Below are 10,178 nucleotides of genomic sequence, written 5' to 3' on the forward strand. Positions count from 1 at the left end.
AATCAGTTTTCCACCTCAACTGAATTTGCTAAGGGGTTAAAATGTATTGCACCAAACAATAAATATTGATATCCTAAAATTGTGTTCAGTTAATCACTACCATCACAAACACAAAATGGAACAAAGTGGATGATTCATAGCAAATGGTAATGTGTGGGCCTATCATAAAAATTGATGCTGATTGCAAGTCTGCTTTGTTAAGCGGAGCTGCAATTATTTTTTTAAACCTTTAGGTCATATATTTTTGAAATTAGAATAGAATAGAATAGAATATGTTTATTGTCATTGCACAAAACTGAGCAACAAAATTCCATTTGCTTCTCCTCCGTTAAAAGAAATACAACACAACAACCAATACACATATGTACAGTTAATAGTAAAATAATAGATACATTTTAAAAAAAAGTTTAAAAGAATTTAGCGGTATTCCTCGAAGTTACTTCTTGCTTCCCAGTGTTCACTATTGGAGTTAAGCTCTTTTACCGCACATGGGTAGAAACTATTTTTTAGTCTACCGGTGCGAGCCTGCAAAGACCTGAGTCGCCTCCCCGAGGGTAGCAGAGTAAAAAGGTGGTTGGCAGGGTGGGATGTGTCCTTCTTGATATTTATGGCCCTGCGCAAGCATCGGGCCTTGTATATGTCAACCAAGGAGGGCAGGTTAGCGTTTGTAATGTGCTGCGCAGTTTTTATAATTCCCTGCAGCGCCCTCCTCTCAGCCACAGTACAGCTGGCAAACCACACCAGGATTCCGTAGGTGAGGATACTTTCCACGGCGCATCGGTAGAAGGACAGCAGCAGCGGCTGTGAGACGTTAGCTCTCCGTAGAGACCTCAGGAAATACAGCCGCTGATGAGATTTCTTCAAGAGAGTGACGGTGTTCATTTGCCATTTGAGGTCCTGGGAGATGTTTATTCCCAGGAACCTAAAGTCGTTGACTCTCTCCACCATGTCTCCTTTGATGTATAAGGGAGCAGGTTCCTCTCTCCTCTTCCTCCTGAAGTCAACGACAAGTTCTTTTGTCTTTGATGGGTTTAGTACCAGGTTGTTTTTGGTACACCAGACGGTCAGTTTTTGGACTTCATCCCTGTACGCAGACTCGTCATCGTTGTTTATCAGTCCCACCACAGTCGTGTCGTCCGCAAACTTGATGATCCTGTTTGTACTGTGTGTTGGTATACAGTCGTAAGTGTATATTGTATACAATATTGGACTCAGCACACAACCTTGTGGCGCACCTGTGCTGAGCGTCAGGACTGGGGAGTAATTGGACCCCATCCTGACAGTCTGTGGGCGGTCTGTTAAAAAGTCCTTAATCCACCGCATGTGTTTGCATTAACACCTAGATCAGACAGTTTGTCCACCATTCTGCTCGGGATGATGGTATTAAATGCAGAACTAAAATCTACAAATAACATCCGCACATATGAGCCAGGATGCTCCAGATGTGTCAGTGCAGAATGTAGAGCTGTGTTGATGGCATCTTCCGTTGACCTATTAGCTCTATACGCAAATTGATGCTGATCCAGGGTGGGTGGGAGTGAGGACTTAATGTGGGCCAGGATCAGCCGTTCAAAACATTTCATCACGGTCGAAGTGAGAGCAACAGGTCTATAGTCATTCAAGCTCGTAATGAATGTTTTTTTGAGTACAGGTACGATGGTAGCAGTCTTAAAGCATTTAGGGACAGTGCACGTTAACAGAGAGAGGTTAAAGATTTTACTAAAAACCTCCGCCAACTGGTCTGCACAGTCCTGCAATACTCTCCCTGGGATGCCATCTGGTCCAGCAGCCTTCCTGGGGTTGACCCTGCGGAGTGTTCTTCTGACGTCCTCCGTACTCACAGCGAGTGGCGGGTTGTCAGTGCTGGGTGCGGCTGCAGGTGCAGGCTCTGCCTCATTCAGCTCAAACCGGGCGAAAAAATGGTTGAGCTCCTCAGCTAGCGAGTTGTTACTGCTGCAGATGATCGGCCCCCCCTTGCCCTTATAGTTTGTGAGTTGCTGAATGCCCTGCCAGGCACGCCGAGGGTCCCTCTCGTTGAAATACCCCTCTATCCTTAATGGCTCTCTTTAGTTTAGATCTGGCAGTGCTGTACAATTCATCACTGCCAGATCTAAAGGCTGAGTTCCGTTCTCTCAGCAGGTTCCTGACATCCCTGGTCATCCATAGCATCTCAACAGATTTGTAAGATGAATTGTAATTATATTTCTCAGAAACTCAGTTTACCAAAACCATCACAAGATGGGTAGCAGTCACCAAAAAGAAATCAATCGGTGTAAACTGAATTGAAAGGTTCACATTTCTCTTGTGACAATTATTCTTCCTTTGCAAAGGAATTCAATTGTGTTTAAAATTATGGTGTGCCAAGATGAAATGGATAAAAAGGTCCTACTTTCCTCAGCGCATTAATCCTTCACCAGGAGAAATAAGTTTAAAGTCATTAGACGGAATAGATGAAGATTCAATGGAAGTGTCTGTCAAGGCACTCGGCATCTCTCTCCTTCCTTCAGTAGCCGAGGGACTAATCTACCTTAACTTCGCCATAAACTCACTACCATTAATGTCCCTCTCCATGATGCATACTGAAACAAAATACTCATTAAGGATAGATACAAGATGTTGGAGTAACTCAGTGCCAGGCAGCATCTCTGGAGAAAAGGAATGGGCGACGTTTCGGGTTGAGACCCTTTTTCAGACTGAGTCAGGGGACAAGACGACGAGAGGTATAGAGTCATAGAGTGATACAGTGTCGAAACAGGCCCTTCGGCCAAACTTGCCCACACCGGCCACCAGTCACCTGCCTGTGCTTGGTCCATATCCCTCCAAACCTATTCTATCCATGTACCCGTCTGTTTCTTAAACGTTGGGATAGTCCCAGCCTCAACTACCTCATCTGGCAGCTTGTTCCATACCCCCACCAACCTTTGTGTGAAAACGTTACCCCTCAGATTCCTATTAAATCTTTTTCCCTTCACCTTGAACCTATGTCCTCTGGTCCTCGATTCCCCTACTCTGGGCAAGAGACTCTGAACATCTACTGGATCTATTCCTCTCATGTTTTTATACTCAAAAACACCTTATATATGAAAAGGTTGAGAACAAATCAGAGCCGCCACCAGTGACGAAGGAAAGGTAGAGCCCACAATGGTCCATTGTTGGCTGTCAAGGACATAAAGGACATAATTTCTTCTGGCTCCACGCATAAATCCCCTTCTTTGTCATTGAGTGGAATTACCCTTTCCTTGGCTACCCACTCACTCCTTATACATAGGATTGGGGTTCACCTTATCCTACTCGCCAAGGACATTTCATGCTCCTTACAGCTGTCTTAATTTCCTGCTTATATTATTTCTTGCTTCCTTTATTTACTCCAGAGGTTTTGTCCAATTTCAACTTCTAAAACCTTATATATACACTTCCTTTTCTTTTTTGACTAAACACACAATCTCTTCTCACCCAAGGCTCCTGAATCTTGCCAACTCTAATCAACTGGCTTCAAAGAGATTGCCACATGTCAGATGTGAACCAGCCCTCCAACAGCTGTCCCCAATCTACAAATCCAGCCTAATACTATTATAATTAACCTCCCCTCGATTAACCAGTCCTATCCTCATCCATTACCATCTTACAATTCACAGAATTTCAGCCACAGTTCCCAAAGGGCTCCTCCACTGAAACCTAACCCATCCTGGCTTAGAAACATAGAAAATAGGTGCAGGAGTAGGCCATTCGGCCCTTCGAGCCTGCACCGCCATTCAATATGATCATGGCTGATCATCCAACTCAGTATCCCGTATCTGCCTTCTCTCCATGCCCCCTGATCCCTTTAGCCACAATTCCATGATTCAAGTTTTGCTACTGCCCCATTGGACTAATGACATTCTGTTTCAGGAAACCCTAATCGATGCACCTCACAAATACTGCCCCACCTAAGCCCCTGGCATTAAGAGAGTCCCAGTCAATATCGGGGAAGTTAAAACTCACCCACTGCAATAACTCTTGTTGCAACATCTTGCCATGATCTGCCTGTATATTTGTTTCTCTCGCTCTTTACCTTGGCTCCCCATAGGTTTAAACACAATTGGGAGGCTGACGGTATAACCCCATCACAGTGATAGCAATGTTCCTATTCCTGAGTTTTCCCAGATGGTCTCACTGCACAATGTCCATTTGTGCTGTAGGGACATAATGTGACATCCTCAGCTCTTTCACATCTCTTTATGTCACATCAAAAACATTTAAACCTGGGAATGTTGAACTGCCAATCTACCCATTCTCTCAACCAAGGTTCAGTAATGGGTTACAATGTCATAGTTCCAGGTACCAATCCGGGCTCTTACACTCATCTACCTTACCCACTATACTCATTGCATTAAAATGAATACACTTAAGATTGCCATTCCTGCCATGTTCACTATGCTGGCCCTACACATTTTTGCTATGGACTTCTCAATCATATCAACCTGCTATGGTAGATATTATAGTTCATATCAAAACGTACTGCTCTGTTTCCCACCCCACCGCCACACTAGTTTGAACCCTCCCAAATAGCAATAGCAAACCTCCCTGCAAGGTTATTGGTGCCCCTTAAGTTTAACTTGTTTTTTATTCCTGAATGGAAATGGAAACGAGTATATCACCAAAAATCGTGCATAAAAGAAACATTTTCTCAACACCTACTTTAACCATCAAAAGGATTTCTCATGGAGTAGATAAATCATACCTGTCTTTTGAAACCTGCAGTTGGCTCTATCCCTGGAGTCACAACAGCGCAACATGAAAGAGAACTTAAAATAGATCATGGCCATATTTATTTTATGAAGCAATCCAATCACGCTCCACCACTTATCCAGTACTGCTACACATATTCAATAGTTTCAGATGAGTTCAACTTGATTAAACAGGATTCTTAGTAAATACAGAAACACTTTATCACTGAGTGAGTTTTTCAAGCATATTAAACCTTGCTAATAAACAGTAATTCTAAAAAGAAAGCTGCTGAGCATCTCAATTAAAACACAAAACGCTGGAAATACAGCAGAAAAGATTAATTTATTTAGTCAGAGGGTGATGAATCTGTGGATTCATTGCCACAGACGGCTGTAGAGGCCACGTCAACGGATACTTTTAGATTGACAGATTGTTGATTAGTAAGGGTGTCAGGTGTATGGGGATAAGGCAGGAGAATGGGGTTGTGAGGGAAAGTAAAGCATATCTTTGGCAATAATATTAAACATACTGCAAGAGGGGATTGTTCCAAAAGGAGATACTTTGTAGTTTTGGTTTATACTCGTCTAAGTCTAAGAAGAATGATGGGTGATTGAAATATTAAATATTCTGAGAAGAATAAGTCATGTCATAAGTGATAGGAGTGGAATTAGGCCATTCAGCCCATCAAGTGTACTCCCATTCTCCCCATAACCTCTGACACCTGTACTAATTATGAATCTATCTATCTCTGCCTTAAAAATATCCACTGACCTGGCCTGCCACAGCATTCTGTGGCAAAGAATTCCACAGATTCACCACCCTCTGACTACAGAAATTTCTCCTCATCTCCTTCCTAAAAGAACGTCCTTTAATTCTGAGGCTATGACCTCTAGTCCTAGACTCTCCCACAAGTCGAAACATCCTCTCCACATCCACTCTATCCAAGCCTTTCACTATTCTGTATGTTTCAATGAGGTCCCCCCTCATTCTTCTAAACTCCAGCGAGTACAGGCCCAGTGCTGACAAACATTCACCATAGGTTAACCTACTAATTCCTGGGATCATTCTTGTAAACCTCCTCTGGACCCTCTCCGGAGCCAGCACATCCTTCCTCAGATATGGTCCCCAATATTGCTCACAATATTCCAAATGCAGCTTTACCAGTGCCTTATAGAGCCTCAGCATTACATCCCTGTTTTTGTACATGAGCTCTCTTGAAATAAACGCTAGCCATTGAGTTTGCTTTCTTTACTACTGATTCGACTTGCAGATTAACTTTTTGGGAATCCTGTACCAGCACTCCCAAATCCCTTTGAACCTCCAATTTCTGGATTCTCATCCCATTTAGAAAATAGTCTATATTCCATCTGCCACTTCTCTGCCCACTCGCCCAACCTGTCCAAGTCCTTCTGCAGAGCCCCTGCTTTCTCTACACTCCCTGCCCTTCCACCTATTTTCGTATCATCTGCAAACTTGGCCACAAAGCCTTCAATCCCCTTATCCAAATCATTAATATACAACGTGAAGAGTAGTGGCCCCAGCACCGACCTCTGCAGAACTCCAATGTAATGTAACTGCTGAGATACAGTGTAATTGGGATGGAATAGCCCAAAGACCTGAACTAACAATCTAGAGGGCCGAGCACACATCTCACAACCGCAGCTGTGGAATTTAAATTCAATTCACAACCCAGAATTTGGATAAACAATAACTAGTATGTTATAACAACAAAGACCACCAGATTTTGGTAAGAACCCATCGAGTTCACTATTGTACTCAGGGGAGAACATTTGCCATCCTACCTGTTCTGGCCTCTGCATAACTCCAAACCCACATTGACATTGTCATAAGCCTTTTGAAACAGTGGTCATCACTACAATCCCAAGGGCCCTAAGGATGACTAATTAATGTTAATCTTGCCAGACATAGTCAGATCCTAAAAATTACATCAAGAAAGGGTGGCTTGTTCTGGCTGGCAGATTTGACGATTAGGTATTGAGTACAAAGCAAAGATCAATAGAATTTCTGGACACTGGTGGAGTCAAGCAAAATGGCCAAGTTGAGGAAAATGGATCAACTGGACCAGCCATGATATTACTTAAGAGACCACTCTGCTTTCGTAAATTTCTAACCCAGTAGATCAATTATTGTCCAATCAGATGTTTCTACGAATTACCACCTAACCAACCAGAGGAAATATTTTTTTTTCCTTTTTACCTTATCAACATTTCTCTTAATTTGAGGCATCTATGACAGTCTTCTATTCAGAGCATCCAGTAAATGCATTTTTACAGATTTGGAGAACAATTAGAAGCAACAAGATGCACCTGCAAACACAATAATTGTATGTTCTATCAGTTTCAGTTGTGCCATCCATTATTCAATATAATGTGCATTGCACATTTAATTGCAAATCCACAACACTAATTAAATCTATTATTCCAACACTCTAAATGGACGATTGCTGGTTATTATTTTGCCAATATTGTTTGTTGAATAGATTAGATATGGATGATAAATGCAGCATTCTCAATACTAATTACCAAACTAAATAACATGTCATGAAAAAGCATTATAAATGTTCAAATTTGCTGAGCAGAACAATTTGCTTGTCAAATTCATATTGTATTTTATATTTTACAGATTATTTTTTCTTAAATCTGAGTAATAGTATCAAAATACATGGATTTAGCACCAAGTAGATATTCTGTTGTCATATTAGGAACTTCCAAAAGAATCCAGACACAAGGAACTGCAAATACTGGTTTACAAAAAAAAGTGCTGGAGTAACTCAGCAGGTCAGGCAGCGTCTCTGAAAGACAGTTCCTGAAGAATGCATTTGATTTTCCTTCTACAATTAACTGAGGACAGGAAGGTGCTCACTCCAACTCACCTCATTTTTAATATCCACCAGTCATTCAATCCACTGTACCGTTTTATCAAAGGATCTTACGTGATCCAGTGCCTTTCTAATTGACTCATTAAGCACATGCTATCTACTGGGTGTAGATTCAGCACACATTGTACACTTGTCCATATTAATCTATGTGAGTTAGTCTTGATCATCTAGTGTGCCTGGTCTACCCACTGTAGATGGGTGATCAACATTACTTAGGTGAGGTGAGAGGGCTATTGGACAAGATTTATTTTGTGTAGGTAATTCACACGATGCTGGAAAATCAACTTCTTAGCTATACTGATATTTTCTAATGTGGCTCTGCATTAATCTTTGCTTGATAACACTTCTATGAAAAGTCATGGAGCAGCTTACAATATTCAATATGCTGTTGTTATAGGCAGACGGTGAACAGATACTTGCATTTCCTTCAATTAGAGTCAATCATATTCTCAGAAGGCGATATATTTAAATTCTGGTTAGCTGAAATGGATGTTAAGATTTTCCAAGATTCAGTAGTTGTTACCTGCTTTAAAATACTGTTCAAATCCATTCACATGATTTTCTCTATTATGATTTCCAAAGTGTTTCCTTTTCGATAGGTGCTGCATTTAAGGTTGTAGAAGTAAGGTTCCTATGGCTCTATCCGTCCTGTGTTCCAACTAATGAACCATGTTAATGAGTACATCCCAAGGATTCCAATTAATGCACTTTACAGAAATTACCATAGAAATATGTCAGCAGAAGTTTGTAGGAATGACTAGATTGGTTTAGTCTAGAGCTAGGCTTGGGTTAAGAAATAGCAAATCAGAAAAGGCAAAGGTGGAAAATGAATTTTAAATACATAAGAAAAAAAAATGCCAGCAATGATTTCATTAGGATTGAAGAAGGAATGCCATGGAGAATTCAATAACTATATATTTAAAAAAATAATTGCTTAAACACCAAAGTAAATAACCTACTGGCAAGGCACCAGTTGATGGTTCTTTGCAATGACATAGTGTTTACTCACTTCCAGCATTAGATTTACAGACACGCAACACAAGTCAAATACAATTGTTTTTAGTGGCATGACATCAGGCTCGACTTCATCAAGATACAACAGATGTGACATAAGTGGGATGGATGATAAAGAAAACATTCTGTGCTGGGAAACTAATACAGGCTGCACTGATGTGGCACAAAGGCTTGGGAGTGAAAGAAGCAATCTGATCCAAGACTTGTGACAAAGAAATAATGTAGACTGTCAAGTTGTCTGATTAAGAGTGCTGGCCAACCGTTTGGATGAGATATTATCCTGAGGCACCGTCTGCACTCTCACGAGGACATTAAAGATCACACAGCACAATTTTGGAGAAGAGTTGTCGAGATCAATATTTCTCTTTCAATCAGCAAGATTAAAACAAAATTTGTCATTATCACACTGTTACTTGGGAACGTGTGCATAATATGACACTTAGTTTAGTCTAGTTTAGAGATACAGCGTGGAAACAGACCCTTCGGCCCACTGGGTATGTGCTGACCAGCGATCCCCGCACACTAACACTATCCTACACACACTAGGGACAATTTTTAGATACCAAGCCAATTAACCTACAAACCTGTTCGTCTTTGGAGTGTGGGAGGAAACCGAAGATCTCAGAGAAAACCCACGTGGTAATGGGGAGAACGTACAAAGTCGGGATCGAACCCGTTTCTCCGGCGCTGCAAGCGCTGTAGGGCAACAACTCCACCGCTGCACCACCGTCTCTACACTTGCAATGGCTAACTTCCAATTAGGCAATGGCTTAATTTTAAAATCCCCACCATTAATATCAAACACCACAATAGTTTTACCCTCCTTGATCCTGTAATCCCCTCAGTCCTTTAACCTCCAGGCATATGTACTGCTCCAATTACTGATCATGAACACCCTTAAATATAATTTCTCCAGCATTGTTGGTCGAACCTTCAGCTGCCAAGGCCCTTGGTTTTTTGAATTCCCATCTCTGAGTCCCTACCTCTCTTTCCTCCTTTTGCCATCTCTTCAAAATCTTCTGTACTTCAATTTGCAGCAAAATGTTTTTTTATTGAACTTTCTTAAGTGTGGTGGGGAATTATAATTTATTAAAGGCACTGTTTAAATGGACATTTTCATTGCCAACTTCAAACACTTTAGTATGACCAATGGCTATGTAAGATGACATATAAAATCGTTTTTTTTAGTGCTGAATTACTTAAGCTAACATCTTAAATGCTCTGGAAATCATTAATGGGTGACCATCCTGTTTATTTGGAAAATGGGAATAAAAATGGTCCTGCTAGTGATCACCAGCTTCTTGCAGTTTTCAGACAAACCTGCATATGAGTGACCACACACCAATCGAAAATTGGTCATAATCAACATTATAGGATATGTTTTTAAAGCAGTTTCTCTCAGAATGTTCCACAGCATTTTACAATCAAATAAGTACTTCCTAAAGGGACTCACTGGTGTGACATATGAAACACAGTAGACAATGTAAGCACAGCAAGTTCCCACAATGTAATAATAAATAATCAGAGTGTTCTCCATGATACCCAGAGATGATGCCTG

Source organism: Amblyraja radiata, chromosome 2, assembly GCF_010909765.2.
Source record: "Amblyraja radiata isolate CabotCenter1 chromosome 2, sAmbRad1.1.pri, whole genome shotgun sequence".
Lineage (NCBI taxonomy): Eukaryota > Metazoa > Chordata > Chondrichthyes > Rajiformes > Rajidae > Amblyraja > Amblyraja radiata.